The sequence below is a fragment of the Protopterus annectens genome, chromosome 12.part0 (assembly GCF_019279795.1).
Source record: "Protopterus annectens isolate FY-2018-M chromosome 12.part0, PAN1.0, whole genome shotgun sequence".
Taxonomy (NCBI): domain Eukaryota; kingdom Metazoa; phylum Chordata; order Ceratodontiformes; family Protopteridae; genus Protopterus; species Protopterus annectens.
Window position 1 is genome coordinate 36,950,276 of NC_056746.1, and position 25,633 is coordinate 36,975,908.

The 25,633-nt window shown below is 42.1% G+C and overlaps 1 protein-coding gene across 1 annotated transcript in view; it reads right to left on the reverse strand.

Annotated features, from left to right (window-relative positions):
• The window catches only part of LOC122816128, a 730,565-nt gene extending 706,742 nt beyond the window's left edge, over window positions 1–23,823 (reverse strand). The window contains exon 1 of the mRNA XM_044088887.1: window positions 23,770–23,823. The gene's annotated coding sequence lies outside the window, so the exon portion shown is untranslated. The remainder of the gene's footprint in view (window positions 1–23,769) is intronic.
• Between the last annotated feature and the right edge of the window lie 1,810 nt (window positions 23,824–25,633).

Sequence of the window (25,633 nt, forward strand, 5' to 3'; positions counted from 1 at the left end):
TTAAAGCAAATACAGTTTAAATAGATGCAATTAAATTTAAAAAACGACTAAAAATAAATGCAGAACACAGTAAATTAGGAAAAAAATCAAAACGGAGGCACTTAAAAGTATCAGAAAACAATGTCAGCAAATTTATAAATAATTCAGTCAAGCAAAACTTAAGACAGTGTAGAACTCTGAACAGTTAAAAAGTGCCAAAAATATACTTATCAGCTCTATGTTTCCAGATTGTTTGAGAAGATAATTCAATGCTAAGAAACTAAGTGGGTTGGCTTTCTCAAATGTTGTCTCTGTATTAGCTAGAATGAGCTAATGACACTAGAATGGGAGGAGTGTCCCAGATCAAATTTACAGTAGGGGCAGGCAACTAAGCAAGACATCAATGGGGAGGCAAGGTGGGGAAGCTGTCCGTTTTGAAATAAAAATAAACCTCAGGATCCTACCTAACCATGGAACTTTTAAGAATTATTTTCAGGCAAACGTCCAACTACTGACACCATGGCAAAATTTAAAACCCCCCAAAACCCACTGCTGCCTATGTGGAACTGCCCACTGAACTCCTATACAATCATGTTAATGGCTACACAGACACAGCTGTATCTAGCTGAAATAAGAAAAGGACAAACTCAAAAAAAACAAGCTACCGTGGTAGAATCTCAGGATCAGTAGGTTGTATGACAAAGGAAGAAAATCGTTGCAAGAAATTACGAAGTACAATGCCCAGCAAGGCAAAAAACTCCCTCATCAGTCTAAATAAGTAATTCAGAGAGATAATCAAGTCTAACAAAGCCCAGTTTTAGGTAAAAATAGCCTCTAAGTGAAAGACAATCACAAGGCATTCATCAGCTATGTCCGCAACCTCAAAGGCAATGCACAATAATGTGCCAAACTAAGTGTAAATGGAGCCAGAAGATGACAGAAAATCTACTGGCCCCCAAATATTAGCTCCAGTTTTACCCCTGTCCCCCAAGACATCCCTCAGAAAATACCCTTGACCATAACTCCACCAATTCTCATTAGGGAACAGCCTCTCAATGCACTCTCCAGTGCTAAGAATACTGCACTGATGGGCTGTTTTAATATCCCAGGATGCCTCCTTAATAGCATGAAGTAGGGCCTTTCAGGACCAGGGCAATCACTATTTAACCGTAGCCTCCAGATAAGCTTCCTGCCAAACAAAAGGAGGACTGCAACTGCCATTCCTCTGCATAAGGGTAGGCCACAGACCAGGGTAACTATATACTCATAGACTGACTAGTTTCATATCCAAAGCTATGGAAAGAGCTATCACACAAATGATGAATAACTGTATAAGAAACATTCAGACAGTCAATCTAACCCAGTTTGTCTTTGTCGAGAATGGATCATGTCTACTCAACCTGGTGGACTTCTTCGAAAAGGTCATCAAAACAACTAATGACAACAAAGCTGTGCATACTACCTACCTTGACCTGGCCAAAGCATCCAACACAATACCTCACTCAGGTGTTGTAAACACTCACAAAATTGGGTACAAACCCCTATGTCACCCACTGGATAGGCAACTGGCTCGCAGTTAGGACCCAGCAAGTTGGGACAAGGAACTCTACTTCCACAAAGAGGCCGGTCACTAAGAGAGTCCCTTAAGGCTTGGTGTTACGGCCACTCCTTTTTGGCGGCGCGGTGGTGCAGCGGTTAATGTTGTTACCTCACAGCAAGAGGTTCTCCGGTTCGATTCTCGGCTGGGGTGCCTTCTGTGTGGAGTTTGCATGTTCTCCCTGTGTTTGCGTGGGTTTCCTCCGGGTACTCCAGTTTCCTCCCACATTCCAAAGACATGCATCTGGAGCATTTCTCCCCAGGCCTCCGCTAAAAACAGGCTCTGTGGAACCTAGTCGGACTTTCCCGGTCAAAAAATGTTAAATAAATAAAATAAAATAAATCAATTTCTCTGAAGTCAAGGTGAGTGTCAAGGGCCTATGGCTGAAGATGCCTGCAGGCAATTGTAATTTATGCACAGTCACAGAATCTACTAAAGACACAAATACCTTCCAAGAAGGCCTGTCACATATTAATAACTGGTGCCAGAGCTACAGTCTAAAGCTCAGTGCTAAGGAATACATAATAGTATCCTTTGGGAAGACAGCTACCCCTGGAAACTACAACATTGATATTACACTCTTAAGTGCAAACCCAATTGTCAAGGATTTGGGAACGTACGTAGAGAGTAGCCTGACCTTTGACCATCATGTGTCTACAGTAGTAAGGAAATATTTCTATGTTGTGCATCTAATAAGTATGAGAATGGCATCTAAGTATAAGGATGTCATTGTTCCATTGTGTACGGCCCTCATCAGACCAGCCATTGAATGCAGCATGTCCATATAGGTTCCTCACAAAAAGAATGCAGGTTGTAAATGACATATACTACATGGACCATTTCAAAGCCTCCTCCCTGCACTCCATGTCCTACAGACTGCTGAGTGGTGATCTTTGCCTGGCTTACAAAGCCTCCACTGATCCTGCTCTGATGGACCTGTTGCATATCTGCAAAACAAACAGCATCAGAATTAGCCAGTCTAGGGGCATAAATCTTGTCTGCAACATAAACAGCACATGTTGGAGGGGCAGGTATGTGCTTCAGAGATTACCCCTTTTCTGGAACAGGCTTCCTATCCACCTGATGCACCTAATACAATTCAAGTGTAATTTTATCCCATGATTGGGGGACTTGGGAATTTACCTCTCATCTGGCACCTATGTGTCTAGAAAACAGTGGCAGCCTATAAATGCTTGACCACCCATTCCCAAGCCTGCATATACCTCTTTAGATAACTCTAGGGTATCAGAACTTGTCAGATAAATTGGGAAGAATGGTAAGGCTTAAAGTAGTCCCTTTGGGGTTGTTAGCCTAGTAACAACATATAAACCTGTTTTCACTTATAACAGCAGCACTCAGAAATACTCCTTACTTTCTGAATCTCTGGGAGTGTATGTACCTGTTTTTCATTAGTCCTCAGTTTTATGCACTTTGCCGCCTTCTACTTATATAATAATCATTAATATCTTTCAGCTGCAAAAACAAGTGCTTAAAGTACTTGATTTTGCAAATTCTAAAAAGTAAGCAGCCTCAGTAAATTGGTAAATAGTATCATGTTTCATGAAATTCCAGTATCAGATATTCTCTTATCTTTGAAATACACTGCATAGTGAAAAGGATCTGATTTCTCAGAGGTGCAGTACATTTATGTTAACAGTAGCTGGGGAAGAAGGAACTGCCACAGATCCTTGACATGCTTTTCCTGTACCACAAAGTATTAAAATCTGCTGTTTTCTTTTTCTGGTGAGAGAGACATGGAGACAAATTTCTGAATAAAGTATTGAGATTTCTTACAACCTCAGCTTAATGCACACTGAGGAAGCTGAGTAGCACAGACATACCACACAAGGAGAATCCAGTGTTGTGTGTTATTTCTATGTCGCAGATCCAGTGTTGTGTGTTATTTATATGTCGCAGATCCAGTGTTGTGTGCTATTTATATGTCGCAGATCCAGTGTTGTGTGCTATTTATATGTCGCAGATCCAGTGTTGTGTGCTATTTATATGTCGCAGATCCAGTGTTGTGTGTTATTTATATGTCGCAGATCCAGTGTTGTGTGTTATTTATATGTCGCAGATCCAGTGTTCTGTGTTATTTATATGTCGCAGATCCAGTGTTGTGTGTTATTTATATGTCGCAGTGTTGGCATTCTGTCCCGAGGAAAAAGTACAGTGGAATAGAATGACATTGTGCTTAAGGGGGGGGAGCACTGTGGATCCCTTTTGCCTAGGGCATCAGTTGACCAAAGGCCACCTCTGCCTAGTATAACTGTGTTATTTCCTGTGTAGTATAGTAATGTATGCACATGAAGCACATACATGCCTGCTACACGTCAAACAGTCACGGTGACATATGTTTGGGACTGTGCGCCATACCTATTGCTATTGTATCTTACCCTACACTTGTCACAGTTCTCTGATGTGGACCACAAAACAGTTTTCCAAGTAATTAACCTCAAATTAGCCTAAAAGGCAGGTTCACAAGGAGATAACATTAAGTTTTCAAGAAGAAACTTGAGATCCCAAGAAAAAGGAATTTGCTTTCAAGGGATCTCACATGCAACACTCCTTTCATATACTGTTTGAACATAAAAAGAGATTAAAAAGTGGGATCCATGGGCAGACAACATGAGATGGCCACAAGATGCACCTTGATACATGCATAGGATACACCATTGTAGAGTAGCTCATACAAGTATTTCAAAGCCAGAGGGGTAAACACCATACTAGACCATCATTTATTGGTTAGGCACCACCTAGAAAACTCCTTTCACTGGTAAACATAAGTTTTTCTAGTTGCAAGCTTTCTTCCTCCTTCAATACCTGCTGCATGTCCTCATGGAACAAGCACCTAAAATGTATCAAGACAGAATCATTTAGGCTGCCAGTAGCAAACTGCTCTAAGTTGGAGTGCACCAGCTGCCCTTGACACTGTGTGAGCATGAAAACAGGAACATGAAAGAAAATCAATTGTGAAAGGTGAGGAGAAAACACTAACTGGGAAAAATTATGCAGCTGTTCACCAAAAAGCAGTTCAAGTTCCAGCTTTGGAGCAAGATATGACTCCAGTAATCTAGAGGAAAAAATAAGTCAAATGTACTCAGAGCTGATTAAAATAAACTAAACACTGATGGAGTATATCAACTGAAATAACAAAAGACTGGGAAAAAAATGGAAGAAGCAGCTACTAGAAAATGGAAATCAAAGTCTAAACCAACTACACTAGAAGTAGTGAATATAGTAACAGAGATAAAACAACTGGAAGTGAGATCTTTAGAAAAGGGAAGGAGCAAACTACATAGGAAAAAAATGGGAATAGTCATCTTCTTGCATGTGTTTTGAATGTGGAGTTGAAAGTTAAGAGATTGGTTTAGCCAAATGCCAAGGTATTTGAAGGATGTGGACATTTCTTTGAAAGCATCTTTAATATTAAGGACACTAGGTGCTTTGGCTATTTTTGTTTGGTTCTAAATAGCATTGCTTTTGTTTTTAAGGGGGACAGTGCAAGTTTCCAACTTATTAGTCATTAGTTGAAGGTTTGGACCTGAGTTTGAATAATACAGTGGGATTTGTTTGACTTGCAGACAACCATATCACCTGCATAAAGAATTAGTGGTATCTGATGGTGATCAGATGGGAGTTTGTTGATAAATACAAAAAATAGCTGAGGGGTTAATGTGGAATCCTGGGTGACTCCTCTCATAAAAGGGGTTGTTGAAGGATCTAACTAGCTATGCATTCTTGATGTGCATGTACAATCCTAAATATTTACGTGTACTTAACATGTTGGGTTTCCATAACCATAACTAACTAGTTATGTGTACTTAACATGTTGGGTCTCCATAACCATAACTAACTAATTACGTGTACTTAACATGTTGGGTCTCCATAATCATAACTAACTAGTTATGTGTTCTTAACATGTTGGGTCTCCATAATCATAACTAACTAGTTATGTGTTCTTAACATGTTGGGTCTCCATAACCATAACTAACTAGTTATGTGTACTTAACATGTTGGGTCTCCATAATCATAACTAACTAGTTACGTGTTCTTAACATGTTGGGTCTCCATAATCATAACTAACTAGTTACGTGTTCTTAAGACGTTGGGTCTCCATAATCATAACTAACTAGTTATGTGTTCTTAACATGTTGGGTCTCCATAATCATAACTAACTAGTTATGTGTACTTAACATGTTGGGTCTCCATAACCATAACTAACTAGTTATGTGTTCTTAACATGTTGGGTCTCCATAATCATAACTAACTAGTTATGTGTTCTTAACATGTTGGGTCTCCATAATCATAACTAACTAGTTATGTGTACTTAACATGTTGGGTCTCCATAATCATAACTAACTAGTTATGTGTTCTTAAGATGTTGGGTCTCCATAATCATAACTAACTAGTTATGTGTTCTTAAGATGTTGGGTCTCCATAATCATAACTAACTAGTTATGTGTTCTTAACATGTTGGGTCTCCATAATCATAACTAACTAGTTATGTGTACTTAACATATTGGGTCTCCATAACCATAACTAACTAGTTATGTGTATTTACTTATTATTTACTGACATTTGTTTACCATGAATGTCTGACTTGGCAAGAACCCATTTTCAGTGAAGACTCAGGGAGAAAAGATCTGCAGAATACAAACTGCAACAGTAGATTAATTATCACAATAAGATATACATGGTCAGAGAGGAATATAAACTTCAAACAAATATGTATATAATGTATAAGATAATTATGAAAAAATATACAAGATAAATGCAAAATGAGTATGAGAATAGAAAGGAAAACTGGTAACACTGTTGGCAGGAGGTAAACATTTCCCTCTGCAGAGCCACACAAGACAGGAGATATTAAGTTGAGAGTGTCAAACAGTAGTTTGGTGAAGTAGCACAGTTAAAAGAAAGTACAGTTGTGTACACTTACCATAAATGTAGATGTTCGAGTGTATTCACTGTTGCACTCATCACACTTGGATTATCTGCCTGCAGGTAGCCCTCAGTCGGCCTGAATACCAGAGACGTAATATTTCTGTGTCAGTTGCTGTCGCTTCAGGACTGACGTCAGGTCGTCACGGGTATAAAAACAGGCAGCCGACGCCATTACATCAGTTTTTCTTGCCCCAAATGTCAGGAGCTCCCCAACAGGGAGCTAAGTTATGGTGGAGGAAAACCCACCAGTAAAATGTAAATACCAATAGCAATACCCCTGAAAGGGGGGGAAGTAAAAGGCAAAGAGAGATTATAGAGAGCGGGAGAGAGAGAAAGAGAGAGAGAGAGAGAGAAACCGGGGGTTGGAGGGAAGGAAACCAGGACGGCAACAGTGAATACACTCGAACATCCTCATTTATGGTAAGTTTACACAACTGTACTATGTTCTTCGTGTTTCACTGCTGCAGTCATCACACTTCCCAAAGCTGAAAAAAGGGTGGAGGCAGTCAAGCTGAGTTAGGGCTGGCTAGAATGCCCTGCAAAACTGCTGTTGCAAAAGCTGCCCTGGATTTGGAGAAGATAGGCAAATGGTAGTGCTTGGTGAAAGTGTGTACTGAACTCCAGGTAGCAGCTTCCAGGATGTCCCTGGTAGGGACTCCCCTGAGAAATGCTGTAGAGGTAGATGTTGCCCTAGTGGAATGTGTTCTGACCCCCTGCAGTGTTGGTTTCCCATGGTGCTTGTAGCAGAAATGGATGCAATTTGCTATCCATTTAGATATTGTTTGCTTAGAAACGGCCTTGCCCTCTGCCCCTGTTGCAAAGTTGACTAGTAACTGGTCTGATTTTCTGAAGGGCTTAGTCACATCCAGGTAAAATCTGAGTTGTCTGTGCAAGTCCAAGGAGTGCAGGATCCTTTCCCCTTTATTCTGAGGATTAGGGAAAAAGGTTGGCAAATGTATGGATTGATTGACAGCCACAGTGGACACCACTTTAGGCATAAAGGAAGGGTTTGTCCTGAGAGAGACCCTGTCAGCATGGAAAATAATGAAGGGTTCCACAGCCATAAGTGCTTGCAGTTCGGACACTCTTCTAGCTGAAGTGATGGCTAGAAGCAATGCTGTATTCCAAGAGAGGAATTTTAAGTCTGCTGACACTGCAGGCTCAAAGGGGGTAAGTGTGAGTTTTTCCAGTACAAAGTTAAGGTCCTAAGTAGGGGTGGGTGCCCTCCTTGGTAGTTTTAAGTTGTTTGCCCCTCTCAGGAACTGTTTGATAAGAGGGTGTGAGAAAAGAGGTGGCTCAGTGTTGTAATGAGCTGAAATGGCTGAGGCCTACATCTTAATGGAAGAGAAGGACATGCCTTTGTGGAGTAGATCTGCTAAGTAATCCAGGATTAAAGGCAGGGAGGGCATAGTTGTGTCTTCTCCTTTAGACAGACTCCACTTATCCGCCTAGGATTTCATTGTACTGGGTATTCTAGCTTCAAGAATGACATCCAGCACCTGCTTGCTTAGAGCTGCTGGGGTAGGATTCAAGGGATAAGTCATACTGCAAGATTTAGAGTCTGCAGTTGTGGATGCAAAATCTGCCCCTCCTACTGAGAGAGCAGGGTAGGGTTCAGGTGTAGGTGTTATGGTGGCACTGTTTTCAGGCTGCGCAGGAGACCAGTGCTGGTGTGGCCAGTCCGGGGCAAAAAGAATTGTCCTCTGTCTGTCCTGTCTTATTTGCGCAATACTCTTGGGAGAAGGGGCAGAGGTGGAAATGCATAAATTGAGAGATTTACCCACTGAAAGGATAGGTCATCCACTTTCCAGGCCTTGCTGTGAGGGTTCCTTGTGCAGAATTTGCTGAGCTGGTAGTTGTAGGGGGAGGCAAAAAGGTCCACTTCTGGGGTCCCTCATTTCTGAGTCAGAAGATTGAAGGTACTGTGCTCCAACTGCCACTCGTGTGGGTCTAGGAGGTTTCTGCTTAAGTCGTCTGCCAGTGAATTTTGTATGCCTGGCAGGAATTAAGCTTGCAGATGGACTTCCATGTCCAAGGCTGTGTTCCACAGGGCCATGGCTAAGCTGCAGAGTGGGTAGGAATGGGTTCCCCCCTGCTTGTTGATGTACCACATAACTGCGGAGTTGTCTGTTTTTATTAGAAATTGTCCTAGAAAGAGTAGGGATCTGAAAGCTGCCAGGGCATTCTGTACAGCTAGCATCTCTTTTTGGCTGATGTGCAGATGCATTTGACTTGGGCTCCAGTGGCCCTGAATGCATTTATCGTCCATACGTGCTCCCCAGGCATAGTCTGATGCATCTGTGGTTAGGGTCTGGGTGGCGTGGGGTTGAGTAAAGGGCAGTCCCTTGTTGTGGTTGCATGTTTCTGCCCACCAAAGGAACTCTGTCCTTAAACAGAATATGATAGGAATGACTGTTTCCAGGTCCTGAGAATGTTGGCACCAAAGACTTTTTAAGTACCACTGAAGTTTCCTCATATGTAGGCTTGCATATGGAATTAGCAGTATACATGAGGCCATGTATCCCAGGGCCTGCGGTATTTTCCTTGCAGATAGCTGGGTTCTGGTGGCCATTTTTTTGAAGTAGGCTGTCAGAGAGACTTGTTTTTCAGACGTGAGGAATGCCATCTGGAATGTTGTGTCCAAGCTTGCTCCCTGGAATACAATCTTTTGACTGGGTACCAGTTTTGATTTCTTTTCGTTGATTGTGTATCCCAGGGCAGTGAGGAGGTTTTTCACAAATGTCAGATGCTGCAACAGCAATTCCTGACTGTCTGCCTGAATCAGGCAGTCGTCCAAGTATGGGTAAATTTGGATAGTTCTCTGCCTGCAGAATGCAATGGCTGGAGCCAGGCATTTTGTGAATACTCTGGGCGCAGTGGATAAGCCAAATGGAAGTGCAGAGAAAAAGAAGTTATGTACCTACTATAACGTTCCATGTTAGTTGTCTTCATCTCGCCTTCTTTCTTGCTGACTGGGTTCAGAGCCGATCCTTGGCTCCGACTCGGCCATCTTCAATAGCTCAGGAGCTGTTTACTGGCTCGAGGCTACCCCTTATCCCATGATGCCTAGCAATAGCTACCCAGATCTCGTTTGAAATAGCTAACTCCAGACATAGCAAGAGAATAAACCAGTCAAAAAAAAAAAATAGGTTGACTATACCTGCCATATTCTCTAAGTCAATAGAGGAAAAACAAGAGAACACCTAACCAGTGAAACAGGAACTCCTCTTGGTCCACTAGGACAGGGGGACGGAGGGTGGGACGCAAGAAAGAAGGCAAGATGAAGACAACTAACATGGAACGTTATGGTAGGTACATAACTTCTTTATGTTAAGTTGTCTATCTCGCCTTCATTCTTGCTGGCTGGGACAGCGTCCCTAGCACCTAATATCCTGAGTGGCTCAGTAGAACAGACTCCAGAACAGTGGAACCAAAGTCAGCTCTGCTCCTGGAAACCATATCCAGCTTGTAATGAGAAATAAAGGTATGAGGGTTTGCCCACGTGGCAGCTGCACAAATAGAATCCATGGGCAACTTAGACTGGAAGGCTACAGGAGTGGCCAAGGCCCTAGTAGAATGACCTTTCGGTTTGATAGGTAACTCTTTGTTCCTTAACTGATAAATGAAAGTAATAGTGTGAGACAACCACCTGGATAAGGTCACCTTGGAAACTGGGAGACCTTGTTTGCCCAAGGCATAAGAAAGGAATAATTGGTCCGACTTATTTCTTTAGTTCTGTGCAGGTAAAAACGCAATTGCCTATGAACGTCCAATTGGTGTAGTTTGTACTCTGCCTTGTTGGTGTGGTTAGGGAAAAACACAGGAAGATCTATTGATTGGTTTAAATTACTTTCTGAGCAGACTTTAGGAAGAAACGAAGGATTAGTCCTCAGAGCAACCTGTCCTTATGAAACACCAAGTAGGGAGGACGAACACATAGTGCCTGAAGTTCGGAGACACGTCTGGCTGAAGTAATAGCTACCAGAAAGCGTGTCTTCCAAGATAGAAACTTAATGAAGCAGGATGCTGCTGGTTCAAAAGGGGGCAGAATTAAGGAAGTTAGGACTAAATTAAGGTCCCAAGGAGGAGGGGGATCTCTCACTGGAGGCATAAGAAGAGTTGTCCCTCTCAAAAAAGCTTTACAGAGCTTATGAGAGATAATGTTAGAATTTGACAAACCAACATGAAAGTTAGAAATGGCCGCTAATTGTACCCTGATCATAGCAGCCCCGGACCCGGAGTGAAACAGTTGTGCTAGGAATTCCAGAATTTTGTGGACTGGGGCTGAAAAGGGATCCACATTCCTAGCCTCTGCCCAACAAGAAAAACGTTTCCATTTGCTAGCATAAGTTCTCCTGGTTGTAGACTTGTGAGAGAAGACGATAATCTCACGTACTGCTGGGGAAATGCTGTGAAACCTGGCTAAGATTGGAAGTTGAGCAACCAAGCTGTGAGCTGGAGAGTTTGGAGGGATTGATGCAACCTACCTGATTGATGAATCAGGAGATCTGGAATTGGGTCCAGAGTCCAGGGTTGATCGAGAAGGTAATGGTGCAGGAACGGGAACCATATCTGTCCAGGCCAGTAGGGGGCAATGAGGATCATATTGCAACACAACGATTTTGCTTTCTGTATGAGTTTCGGTATCAGGGGAAACGGAGGAAAAGCATAAAGAAGTCCCAGAGGCCAATCGTGGACTAGAGCGTCTCTGGGTATGTGACCTGGAAGCGGAAGAAGAGAGAAGTAGTTGTTGCATTTGCTGTTGAAGGGGGTGGCAAAAAGATCGCAGCAAGGCTGTCTCCATTTGCGGAAAATAAGATCCGCAACTTCCTGATTCAGAGACCATTTGTGAGGCATGAGGATAGCTCTGCTGAGCCTGTCCGCTATGACGTTAGATCTCCCAGGGATGTGCATCGCAATCAGAAAACGTTGGGAGGAAATCGCCCACTGCCAAAGTCTTCTCGACACAGGGGAGGATCTGGTTCCGCCCTGCTTGTTGATGTACCACACCACTGACATGTTGTCCGTTTGAACAGCAATTGTCCCAGAAGGAAGAGAGTCTTGAAGGGCTTGCAATGCCAGGAGCACAGCTCTCATTTCCAGGACATTTATGTGCAGATGGTACTCGTGAGGTTGCCAAGTGCCTTGGGCTGTCCTGCCCAGATAATGCCCCCCCATCCTATCAGGGAGGCGTCTGTCATCACTGTGACAACCGGAGGAGGTTGTATGAAAGGTCTGCCCTGAGTAATTAGAGGGGAGACCATCCACCAAGAAAGATGTCTTTTGCATGCATCCGTGATCAGGATCATGTAAGTCATGGGTAGCTCTTGGAAAGACTACTGTGTGAACAGAAGCCACTGAAGAGTTCTCATATGAAAGCGTGCTAGTGGGATTAGAAGAATGGCTGCTGCCATGGAACCCAGAGTCTGAAGGACGTACCTGACTTGGATCCTTTTGCTCTGCATTAGAATCTGTACTTGCTGACAAATTGCGGACACCCTTTCTAGTGGTAGCCTTGCAAACATATTTCTTTTGTCTAAGTCTGCTCCTATGTAAGTGATAGATTGACAGGGCAACAAGACAGATTTTTCGAAATTTATTGTAATGCCTAGCTGGGAGCAGTTCCACTACTCGAATCCCAATGAACTCCGGCTCCAAACTCATTGGAGTTGGAGGAGGAACCTCAAGAGAAGTGGACGGAGCCGATACCTGTTGAGGAGGGCTGGACAACAATTTAGCTAGTGCCTGCGACTTTAGCAACCTAGTGACTACTCTCTCCACATCATAATCCGACAGCCTAGAGGATCAAGAGGAGTGAGAGGATCGCTGACTATGCTCGCTTTGAAGTAAAGGAGACCGAGGAGCTGAATGCACCGACTCTAAGGAAGGTGACCTCAGCCTCTTCTGGCTCCGTGACAGCTCCGAAGCCTCTGATGGAGCCAACAGGGAGATTGTCTTATTGGTGCCAGCCGGAACCGACGTAGAAAGAAAATCCTGTGCCGAAGTTGGCTCCGAAATTGGAGCCGACGACTTAGTGGATTTAGGGGATTTCAGTGGCTGTAAACTCTTGGCCGGTGAATCCTGGGGTTTTAACAGACTAAGAATCAACTTATTCTTACGCTCCTGCAGGACTCTTGGACTAAAGGCATGGCAAACAGAACAAGAGTCCTGCAGGTGCACAGCACCTAAACAATAGACGCAAGAAGTGTGCCCATCTGTCAGAGACATTTTCTGACAGTATGAGTCACACTTCTTAAACCCAGAAACCATAGATTCCTTGGACATACTGTACTGGAAAAAGGAAACCAACCAATTTAACCAACAATAAAAAGAACAATATTCAGTTCTACAAGAACAAAAACACTATCTAGAAAGGATATAGATAAAGTTTTTTTTTTTAAGAAGGTAATAGGATAGCCTCTAATTTAAATGGCTAGCCTATAAGAAAAAACAGTAGGAAACCCTCTAATTTAAACGGCTAACCAAGAGAAGGGGGGAGGGGTGGGGGAGAACTCTCTAAGTTAAACGAGTTCTACAAAAAAGGGATACTATAGAATAAACAATTATCTACCACAGTTAGCAACACTATCATAATAATAATATACTAGAAGAGTTAAATTCTAGAGGGAATTTACACAAAAAATTCAATACAAGCCTGAGCCAAAAAAATGAAACCTCGCAGCTGAAGTGGCAAATGAGATCTGGGTAGCTATCGCTAGGCATCATGGGATAAGGGGTAACCTCGAGCCAGTAAACAGCTCTCGAGCTATTGAAGATGGCCAAGTCAGAGCCGAGGATCGGCTCCGAACCTAACCAGCAAGAACAACGGTGAGACAGACAACTTAACATCTGATAATGCATAGATCCGGCCCTGAAACGTACATACTTCCTGCATGATTCCCTTATAGGGATGTGCAGATAGGCTTCTTTTAAGTCTAGGGTGACTAACCAGGCATCCTTGGCTAGCATAGGTAGAAGCTGTTGCAGGGTAAGCATTTTGAATTTTGGTACCACCAGAAATGTGTTGAGAATTTAAAGATCCAGGATTGGGCACCAAGAGCCCTCTTTTCTGGGTACCAGGAAAAGTCTGGAATAGAATCCATGACCTGTCTGTTGCACTGGAGCTGGCTGAATAGCTCAGAAGGAGAGCAGGCCTAGGACTTGGTTTTGTGCCTCTGCCCACAGGTTTGGAGGAAGGTCTGGGAACCCTTTTGGGGTTCGCAGTGAGTGAAAGTAAAATTTGTACCCCTGGGATACAATGTTGAGAACCCATCAGTCTTTTGTGATAGACATCCAGTTTTTTGCATGAAGGGCGAGTTTTCCTCCTAGGGGCACAAGCAATTGGGCAGAGGTGGGGAGTGGGGTGGAGAAGTCATTGTGATTTTTTTCCGTAAGGAGGTGGCTTACCACTACCTGCTTTGCGGGTGGGGGCACTCCATTGCTTAGATCTCTGCATACCCTGAGACGGTAGTCTGGGTGGTCTGTTTCCCCGGGTCTGGTTTGAGATGGCCTAGAGGGGGCTGAAAAGGACCAGTGTTTGGAGGGGCAATGCCTACTGAATCTAGGAGGTTGCACTTGTAAGAATTCTTTAGCAGTCTGCATAGACTTAGCTTTTTCTTCCATCTTTTTAAGAACCTCTTCTACTTTAGTGCCAAACAAACTGCCCTTGTTCAAAGGAGCATTTAGTAACTTTGATTTGACATGGTCTGGCAAGGTCTGCTCCTTAAGCCAAGCATGTATTCTCAGTACAGAACCAGTGACTGCTGCCCTGCAAGATGCTTCTAGGGCATCAAAGCCACACTGCAAAGTATGCTTGCTGACTTGGCTTTCAGAGTGCATAAGCTCCTGCAATTCTTTATTTTCTGCACAGTCTGTAAAGGTTGCTACTTTTTGTTTAGTAAGTGCCATAATATGTTGCTGGTACTTCAGCATGTAAAACTGACAATTCAATGCCCTAATGGCAAGAGTTGCAGAGGTATATGCCTTCTTACCCCATCTGTCCAAAGCTCTGGAATAACTGTCCAAAGGGGTGGGATTATTGGCCGTAGTTGCCTTGAGACCTTTAGGCCCCTGGGAAATCATCTCTGGGTCAGCAGTAGGATTTTTGAAAAGAAATTTGCGAGTGTCAGGTACTCTGTAGTACCTGTCTGGTTTCCTAGGGGCAGGGGGTAAAGTATCAGGAGTAAGGCTGGATTCCATAAAAACATCAACAACAACTTCTAGGACTGGGGGCATTGCTAAAGGCCTGTGTTGTGGTAAATATAGAAATTCTCTGAGTCTCTTTTTGGACTTAGGATAGTCTTGGCATTCCCAGTGGAAATGCTCTCTTAAAGTATGTAAGGTTTCACCAAAAGAAAAATTCTCTGGAGAAGAGGCAGAGGGAATGGATTCCTCTGCATCTGAATCCTCATAAGCAGATAAGGGCATGTCTTCATAATCATATAGCTCAGAGTCATCAGACTCCTGGTCTGTTGAAGCTGCAGGGGACTGGTCTCTTTTCCTCTTAGCACAGGAAGGCTAACTTCCCCTAATCAACATGATAAGGTCTTCTGCCATTCTAAGCATTTGTCTTTGTGGCAAGGGAGTAGGTGCATGTGCTTTGGTCGACGGTTTTCTAGGCATAGCATGTACTCTTGTGGCCTAAGAAACTTTGTAGTTTTAGATAAAAAAGAAGTAGTCGGTTTGAGTCAAACATCGTTAGTGCGAAGAACTGCCTCAGAAGCCGGTGCCTGCTCAGCGGCTCCAGACCCATCCAAGGTAGAGACATCTGCAGGTTGCATATTTGAAGAAAAGTCTCGCGGCATACCAGACTCCAAATGGGTCTCGGTAGAGGCCTACAAATCCACTGAAGTGGGCATCAGGGGCTGCAAAAGCACCTCACTGAGTACCGGTAAAATGGCAACTAGCTTAACGGAAGCACCGTCAGCAGCTTTGGACCTGGGTGGTCTGTCTCTGTCTTTATCTTTCTATTTTTTCAGAATATCAGTAGTCGGATGGCTTACCGAACCCATTTTGGAATACAGAGATTGAGAGTGAAAAAATTTAGCGACAATGAAAGCCCGATGACGAATGGTTCGGGTGTTGATCAAGACACAAAACCGATAGCGAGGTAAGTCGTGGTCTGGGCCTAAACAGGTGACGCAGTAGGAATGAAAATCTCTGTGTGGTATTTGCTTTCCACAGGCAGGACAATTGTTAACTTTTTCTGATATTGGTTAGAGCAAGAAAAAAGAATCCCCAATGGGGTAATTAGCTTTAGAAGACTTCAGAATTATTCAATTCATAAACGAAAAACTCAGGTAGCGGCCGACTGGCACTTGCAAACTGCTTTGGGCTCCTCGGCAAGAAAGACTGATATAATGGCGTCGGCTGCCTGTTTTTATACCCCTGACAACCTGATGTCAGTCCTGGAGTGACAGCAACCGACACAGAAATACTAAGTCTCTGGTATTCGGGCTGACTGAGGGCTACCTGCAGGCAGATAATCAAGTGTGATTACAGAAACAGTGAAACATGAAGAACATCTATATTTGCCACTACAGGAATTAGAAGTCTTGGTTTGAAACAGATTAAATACAGGAGTTATTATAAAGATTATGAGGACGTAAAAAAGAGGGAAGGAGGCTGGCATAATGGTTAGGGTGTTTACCTTACAAACACAAGGTGCAGGGTTTGATTCTCACATGGGGTAATTGGCTAGGTTTAAAATGGCCCACAAGGGCAATTAGCCTAATACTAATCTATGAATCTAAGAAATGTTGGTATTAGCCTGGTGTGGTGCAGGAATGGCTTACATGAATGATTGTTAGGTAATGACCTGATAGGAATTGGGATAGAGTTCCAAAATTTGGCCAAATAGATGGAATATATGGTGTGCCCTATAGAGTTCTTTGGCTTCTTTCATTCTTAACATGTTCATAGATAGGTTCATAGATGTTGGGTCATAACTATTTATTTTTATTTATTTATTTAAATTTGTTGACCAGGAGTGTCCGACTGGACGTAGGTCCATTTTCAGCGGAGGCCCGGGGAGAAAAGCTCCACAGTTAAAATAAACAGACAGTATTTACATTGGATTACATAGTGATTAACAATTTACATAGCAATTACTTACAACATATTTACAGATGAAGAACATAGTACATCAGTAGACAACTAGAATCTTTATCTGTGAAGTGCATATCAGACATTAACAAATGTTACAAGAAGAAGAAGTTTGTGCTGTATAATAAGTACTGGCTTATGAGCATCTGAGCTTGCTATAATCAAGGTACTTAGTGGAGTGGAAAGAAAGGTAGTGGTTGGATGGGGTGGATGATATTAGAGTGGGAGTTGCAAGGGCATAGCCAGCATGTTTTTAGTTGCACTTTTAGTAAAGTTTTGAAGTGGGTACATGATGGTATGGAGGTAATTGTGGGTGGGAGTGAGTTCCATAATTTGGCTATGGCGCAAGAGAATAGTGCTTCACCAGCAGAGTTATTGGCTTTAGTGATCTGCAAGTGATTTTTGCTGCTGGATCTTAGTGGTCTGGTGGTGCAATAGGGTTGGAGTAGATTCTGGAGGGATGGGACATTTAGTGGATGGTTTACTAGTTTGTGAGCGAGTGAGAGTTGATACCACTGAAGGAGGTGAGGGAGTTCAAGCCAGCCCAGTTCAGCAAGTGAGAGACAGTGGTGACTACGATAAGATGCCCCTGTGGAGAATTTGGCGATTTTGTTGTAGCAGGTCTCTAGCTTGTTTAGATCACATTGCCTTAGGTTGGTATATATTGGAGAGGCATAAAGTAGGGTGGAGATAAGGTGGGAATTTGCTATTGAAATCTTTGCTGCTTTGGTGAGAAATTGCTTATTTCTGTATAACGCTCCTAAGTTTTTTGTGGACTTTTTTTATAGTCATGGATATGTGAATGTCAAATTTTAGTTTATTGTCTATTTCCACTCCTAGCAATTTGGTGTGTTCAGTTGGGTATATAGTGGTGTTGTCTTTTGCCGTGATGTTAAAGTGAGAGTTGTTTTGAGTATGTTTGGTGGGTTGGAAGATGAGTAGTTTAGTTTTGTTTGGGTTGAGTATTAATCGGGCATCGGATAACCATGTTTCAACAGAGGAAAAGGCTTCCTGTGTGACTGTTTGCAGGTCTGGTAGGGACGGGGCTGAGCAGGTGATGGTCAGTCATCTGCGTATTGTATGAGTGTGCCATGTTTGGTGGCAGAGGCTAGATTATTGGTGTAAACAGAGAAGAGTAGGGGTCCTAGGATGGATCCTTGGGGAACCCCTATGGAGACAGGTAGTTGGGGAGATATGTCATTCTGCCATACAACGGATTGTTGGCGGTCAGACAGGTAACTCTGAAACCAGTTGGTGACCGATTGTGAGAAGGATAGGTTATTGAGGACAGAGATAAGTTGTTTGTGTGGGACCATGTCAAATGCTTTAGATAGGTCTAGGAAAGTAGCAGAGGAGAGATAGCCATTGTTTTTATGCTGAAGGATAGTGTTAGTAAAGGAGAGTAAGGCAGTGGTGGTGCTATGGTTTGGTCGGAAACCATGGTGAGTACTGGAAAGGAGGTCATTAGTAAGGAGGTAGTCTGAGACCTGAGAGTGTATGCATCTCTCTAGTATTTTGGAGAGTGGAGAGAGAATAGCTATGGGGCGGTAATTGGTTAGTTCTGTGGAGGGTCTGCCTATGTGGAGGGGAATTATATGTGATACTTTCCACAGTGTGGGAACGTAACTTTCTGACACAGATCGGTTAATCAAGATGGATACTGGGTAGGCCAGAGCATCAGCTGCAATTTATAGGTATTCACTTGGGAGACTGTCTGCTGCTAATTTGGTTGGGCTTAAGTTTAGTTAAGAGTTTTTTTTTATGTTGGAGGTAGGTACAGGAGAAAAAGAGAAGGCAGTGGGGAGATTACTAGTTGAAGGTGTGGGTTGGAGGGAGGGTTGTGTTGTTTAGCTAGTGATAGTATGGTTTGGGTGAAGTGTGTGTTGAATGAGGTAGCAATATTTTCTGAGGAGTGAGGGATGTTAGGAGGAGGGGTACTGACTTTACCTGGGTGGAGGATGGAGTTTATGGAGGACCAGAATTGTTTGGGGCTGTGTTGTGAGGAGTCTAGGGCAGACTGGTAGTACTGGGATTTGTCCTGTTTTATTAGCTTTTTGACTCTATTGCATAGTTCTAGGAATTTCTGTCTAGCTGAGGGGGTTTTGGTTTTGCGCCAGTGCTCCCAGGCTTTATCCCTGTTTTTCATTTCTGACTAAGTGGTTTTCTGTAGCCATGGGGAGGGTTGTGCTTTGGTTCTGGAGAATCTTATGGGGGCATGGTAATTAAGGATGTTCAGGAAGGTAGTATTAAAAACTTCAACTGCATCATCTAGACTGAGGTACTTTAGAGGATGCCAGTTACATTCTTTGAGGGATGAGATGAATGTGAGTGGGTTAAAGTTTAGTTTTTACATTTGATGGTAGATGACAGGTTTAGCTTGATATAGGTATTTTTTGAGTAGGAATGTTGGGGAGTGATCACTGAGGCTATCTGATAAGCAGCCTGTTATATATGACTGGGGCTCTTACTGACTAGTATCCAATCCAGGGTAGTGTGCTTGGTGGAGTTTTTATTTATCCTGGTTGGTGACTGGACTAGTTGAGTGAAGCGATGAAGGTGTACATGATGGGTTGGATTGTTGCCAGAACAGGATTGCCAGTCAATATTGAAATCACCTAAGATGATAGTTTCTTGGGGGAGATGGTGGGTAGACCAGCTGAGGAGGTTTTCTAGGGGAGGGATGTTTTGGCCAGGTGGGAAGTAACATCCAATTATGTTGATGGTTTTGTTTTGGTTAATTTTGAGGTTGGTATATATTATTTCTTCATTGCCTATTTGTGGAGCTGATGATTTTAAGATCTGGATGTTTAGATGCTGTTTAAATATTATAGCTACACCACCTCTTTTTTTGTTTAGCCGGTCTACTCTTAGTATGCCGTAACCTGTAGGGAGTATTTGCTCACTGGTAATGTGAAGTTTTAGCCAGGTTTCTGTCAGGATGACTATATCTGGGGAGTACATGTCTATGGTGGCATGGAAGTCATGGACTTTGTTGGATATACTTCTAATATTTAGGCATAGTAGAAGGAAGTCACTTGGCTTTCTATTGGCTGTAATATGGGAGAAGTTGTGGTTTCTAGTCTGATTATGAAGATTGGGGTTGGAGATGGTAGGGCCAGGGTTGGGGTGGATGTCTCCACTTAGGGCTAGTTTTGATAAGCATGAGATTATTAGTTCTCAGTTTTTGAATATGTTTGTTTATAAGGGAAACTTTATGATTGTGCTCTGTGGGTAATAGGTATGGTTGGAGGGTTACTATGTTAAGTTGTAGGGATGCTTTATGTTTGAGTAATATAGTTGGTAGAATATGTGGGGGGTGCATAGGGATGGTTCTTGAGCTGGTGGGAGGGGAGCTGAGTGTGGGTGAGACATGAGTGGTGGTGTGAGTAGTAGTACAGTGGTAGTGGTTGAGTGGGGGAATGATGGAGCTTTGGTAGGATGTAAGATATGCAAGGAGAGTGCATGCAGTGAGCATAGGAAAGGTATGCTTGTACATGTTAGTTGAGGTGGTGTGATAGTAGTGGGAAGATGGAGGAGGTAGTGTTGGGTTAGTGCTGTGGCTGGCTATTAGAAAGATAGGAGGGGTTTGAGTGCAATAAAGGTGGGACCACCGGGGGAGGAATAGGGGGCAGGGTGGGGAGCTGGCGGTAGAGACCCTGTTAGTTGCTCGTATGAGGGGCTGGAAACAATCACAAAGCAAAGACAAGTATGTGTTAAGAAACAATCACAGTTGACCAAGGACTGCTCTGAAACTGTAAGTCATTTCTTAGTTTCTCAGGTGGAAAAACAGGATAACCTTGTATCAGTAGGCTACTGTGGTAATAGTTTAAATTTACAAACACACAGTATTGATCAGTTATGGATACTATTTGCTAACAGAAGGGAATAAGAGAAAGTGGAAGATGTGTGTGTGTGTGTGTGTGTGTGTGTGTGTGTGTGTGTGTGTGTGTGTGTGTGTGTGTGAAAGCAGAGTGCTCTCCAGGGGAAAATGAATATTGGCTCAAACAGGTAGACACATACTCAAAGTTAACTGTAGCTGTTTGCAGACAGTTCAGACCCGGACTGTGCTTTTCTTACAAGAATGTTAAAGGTGGTACCGCAGTTGAATACTTAAGAGTGGTGTTAGGTTCAAAGTTAACTGTAGCTGTTTGCAGACAGTTCAGACCCGGACTGCACTTTCCTTATAAGAATGATAAAGGTGGTACCGCAGTTGAATACTTAAGAGTGGTGTTAGGTCTAGAAAAGAAGAGTACAGAGAGGAGTAAGCACTTTTGAGATGGTAAATATATATTATAAAGATTATAAAAAACACACTGAGCAAATAGCTACCACATGCAGGACAGTGCCATGCACCAACTACTTAGTATATGCAGATACTGAGCCAATTGGAAGATCAACAGTTATGCAGTCATAGATAAAAATATAGCCTGCAGCAATCTGTTGTGGTTCTCTAATGTGATTCTATCCACCAGTAACAGCACAATTATATAGAAATAATTAGACACTAATATGAGCTGTCTACACACAACACAATTACGTGAATAACATTAGTGAACAAGGTGCAGCTATGAAAATAGACCACACATACTATTATACTAAAAACAACTTGGTGCATACAAATGCTAGCATGCCATAGTAACATCTAATAATAAAGCATAAATCATATTAGATGTCTAACACAATTCAACAAAAACATATACAGTTGTAAAATGTCTAATACAATTCAACATAAATAGGCATTTACAGTTGTAAAACACTTACTGGAGAGACACTGAGCCTTCATGGGGCCTGTAGCAGAGTGGATTGTAGTTTTAAAAATGGTGCCTGCCACAGGTAATATTTATTAACTTTGGGTTTGTCTTAAGGTAATAAACAGGGAAAGGGGAGAACAAGGGTGTGAGCAGGCAGTTCTTTGTACTGCTGCTAATGAGCCAAAGCAAGACAAGTATGTGTTAAGAAACAATCACAATTGACCAAGGACTGCTCTGAAACTGTAAGTCATTTCTTAGTTTCTCAGGTGGAAAAACAGGATAACCTTGTATCAGTAGGCTACTGTGGTCATAGTTTAAATTTACAAACACACATAACTAACTAATTATATATTCTTAACAGGTTGGGTTTCTGTAATCCTAACTAGTTAACAGCTCTTAACATGTATGTTAAGATTCACCACACAAGCTTTGTCTCACTCTGCTTGCACGCTGAATATCTTGACATTCATGTCTCAAGTATATGAACTGCTTTTTATGATCACAAACAATCATAATCCTCTGAATGGGAGGTGGTGACTCAGGGGTAACATGAAGAAAGAGCATGTACTTCACAGGATCATGTGATTATCAAATCATTTTCCATGAATGGTAACGGAGTCAAACATTAGGAAACTTTGTCTACGGCTGACAAATAAGAGTATGTTGGACATAAAGACAGCAAATTAAAATCTAGTTGGCATACAATGGTGGGTTGTATGTCTGTCTCATGAGTTGGAAAAAGTAGTTATTGTCTGCTGTTACATTCAATGTTTCTACATAAAATACAAAATGGATATTGTCATCCTTAATCATAACTGTGCATGGCCATAAACTGGAACTCAAATTATTTAGATGCTGCTAGCCTATAAATGGATACAGTCACCATCTGTCACTTCTGCATGACTACCTGACCAGGCTACAATAGATGGAGCTGCTGTCTTCCTTCTTGCGATGATATTTTTATCAAGGAATGTAAAACAACAATACAAATGCCTGTTTTAATGTCTGATGTGAGTGATGCTCTATATGTAGGATTAGCATGCTGCAAGGTTATAACAAGGAAAGAATTTTACTATAAATCATCTACTACAGCGATGAGAAGAAACTGCAAAACAAAATCTAGGTGAATATAACTTTATTTTAAAAGTACAAATATATTCCATTACATGTAAACACATTTAGTACGTGCTCTTTCTGTTATTAACATTCCCAAACACTTATCTAACAGTATTAGGGTCCCAGGGATTATTCAAAAGAAGTTAATTTCTTCTAATCAGTATAAATTATTCACTAGCATAATTCTTCAGATAATGGGGAGGACATACAGAAACACTCATGGTCTCAGCAATAATCATGACTATTACTCACTCACCATCTCTAACAATTTATGTAAATTAAATTCCTTTAAAAAGTTTATAAGGCTTTCCCTGGTAAATATAGTCAGATAATTGTAGTGGTGTCCACTGAAACTGTGAATTCATATGAGACCTTCTAAAACAACAGCCAGCAGTAGGCTATCAATGCCTCTACACTTTTTTTTCCCATCATTCTCAGTGGCATGCTAGAAAAATTTCCAATAGACAAAAGATGATAAAGGCTAAATAGCTACAAGCACACACACACACACACACACACACACACACACACACACACACACACACACACACACACACGTATACATGTGTGTGCTCGCAACTGAATACATACACACACACATACACACACAAACAGACACACATGCAGGCATGCATACATGTACACACGCGTGTGCATGCACAAAGACACATGTAGGCACGCATACATGCACACACACATGCACATAAACAGACACACATGAAGGGATGCAAGCATGCTCAATTATTGTTACCACCATCTAATGCCCATACAATTAGCCAAATAAGATTCTATGCTAATAGAAAAAGGAAAAAAAAAAACAGACATGGTTATAGTGGATATGGAACACCTACTTGCTGAATGTTTGCATTCATTCTTTAAGATTAAAACAGATATAAGTAAACTGCAGAGTGTCAGTTGGCAAGACAAAGTCCTTGTAAATTAGAAGCTCAGTCCCTTCTGTGACTGTTTAGGTACACGTAGATCATGCATACACTTTCATAGTATGTTAAGGGATGTTGTGATGGGAGCTGTGCTTTCAGAACCCCTAGCCCACAATCTCTAAAAACCTCAGTGTACAACACACTTCATAATTCAGTTACTGAGGAGATTTTTATGCAATGAAATCAAATGTCGCCAGTAAAAATTTAAGTGATAATAGCAACTTACAGTGCATGAAAACAACTGCAAATACGTTTCTTGCTTAAGTAACTAATCTGTTATTCATGTACATTTTCAAACAGCAAATTTGACATAAAGTCATAACAGTTGACTTACCAGTACATTCTGTTATACAAGAGCGAACTGTCTGTGCTCCCCGTATACTACCTAGGGAAAAAAGACAGTAATTCAAAATGTGTCAAAAAGGAAAAACAATATTTCCCCAGGCAGTAAGGATAGAACTGAATTAAAATGTAGTGGTCTGCTGTACAGAACCACAATATGAGCTGGAGCAGACAGACATCTAATGATTCTCCTCCCTCAATAGTTTTAAGCTTGCTTAGTCAGAGTTATTAGAACTGATCCCGGATCTAAAACGATATTTCACTCTCTCTCTCTTGCTTTTTTTTTTTTGTTGTTGTTGCTCATTTTTAAACAGACTGATGTATTGAAACTTCATCATAATGACTGTAACTTAAAGTAGAGGGCAATTAAGTTTTGGGCACAGAAACACAATGCAGTATCATACACTGGGTGTGTAAAGAAGTATCTATAAACACATGATATTTCTGAATTAAAAGATTAAATGGGAATCCAAAATATGATGTAGGAATGTCAGAATGCAAATAAAAAGAAGTTATGTTCTTACCATAACATTCCATGTGGAGTGTTCATCTCGCCTTTGTTCTTACACACGGGTTCGGAGCCGATCCTCGGCTCCGAGTCAGCCGCATAGCAAAGCTCTGCATCTTAGAGAAGCTCGAGACCAGGCTATATCCCACAATCCTCCCTGCCATTACTCAGATCTAGTTTGCAAGCAAACCAGACTAACAATAACCCTGAGGTGCTAAGGCTACATACTGCCACAAAGATTCAGAGACACTATCTCACTCATAAATTAACTAAAGGGTAACGAAATATACCCCATGAGGTAAGAGGCAATATACCTGGAAGAGGTAAAGACATGTGGACCAGACTCTAGTCCTACTCGTTCTTCCAAACACGTGAGGGAGGGAAGGGGGGGAATGTAAGAACAAAGGCGAGATGGAACGTTATGGTAAGAACATAACTTCTTTATGTGAGAGTGTTCAATCTCGCCATTTGTTCTTACACACGGGTAGCGTCCCTAGCTCTGTCACCCTGAGTGACTCATGGAAGAACGTTCCTGAGCACAGTGGAACCAAAAGAGGTCCTGTCTTTGGAGGCTTTGTCAACTCTATAATGAGAGATGAAAGTATGTGGTTTAGACCACGTGGCTACTGCACAAATCGTGTCCAAAGGCAGGCGAGCTGCATGAGCCAAGGAAGTGGAAACAGATCTAGTAGAATGGCCCTTAGGTTTGGTGGGCAAGGCCTGATTCGACTTAGAATACACAAAAGCTATACAATCAGTAAGCCATTTAGAAAGCATGCTTTGTAACTGCCATGCCCTTTTACTGTCTGCAAATGCAACAAAAAGTTGATCTGTTTTCTGTAATCCTTAGTCCTGTCCAAATAAAATCTTAGCTGTCTGTGGACATCTAACTTGTGCAGCATATATTCCAACTTGCTGGTATGGTTTTTGAAGAAAGTAGGGAGTTCAATGGACTGATTAATATTTATGACAGAACATACCTTAGGAAGGAAAGACGGGTTTGTTCGTAAGGAAACTCTATCTGGGTGGAAAATTAAGTAAGGTGGTTTAACTGATAGTGCTTGCAGCTCTGACACTCTCCGAGCTGAAGTAACCGCTACAAGAAAAAGAGTCTTCCACGACAAAAACTTCAGGAGGCAAGAAGAGGCTGGTTCGAAAGGTGGCAACATTAGTTGTGACAATAATAAATTTAAATTCCATGGGAATAAAGGGTCTCTGATGGGCAGTCGAAGATGGAAGGAATCTTTCATAAAAGCCTTACAAAGCCTGTGGGACATAATAGAAGAACCGTCCTCACCAACATGGAAGTTGGATATGGCCGCCAACTGTACCCTTAGTGTGGAAGTAG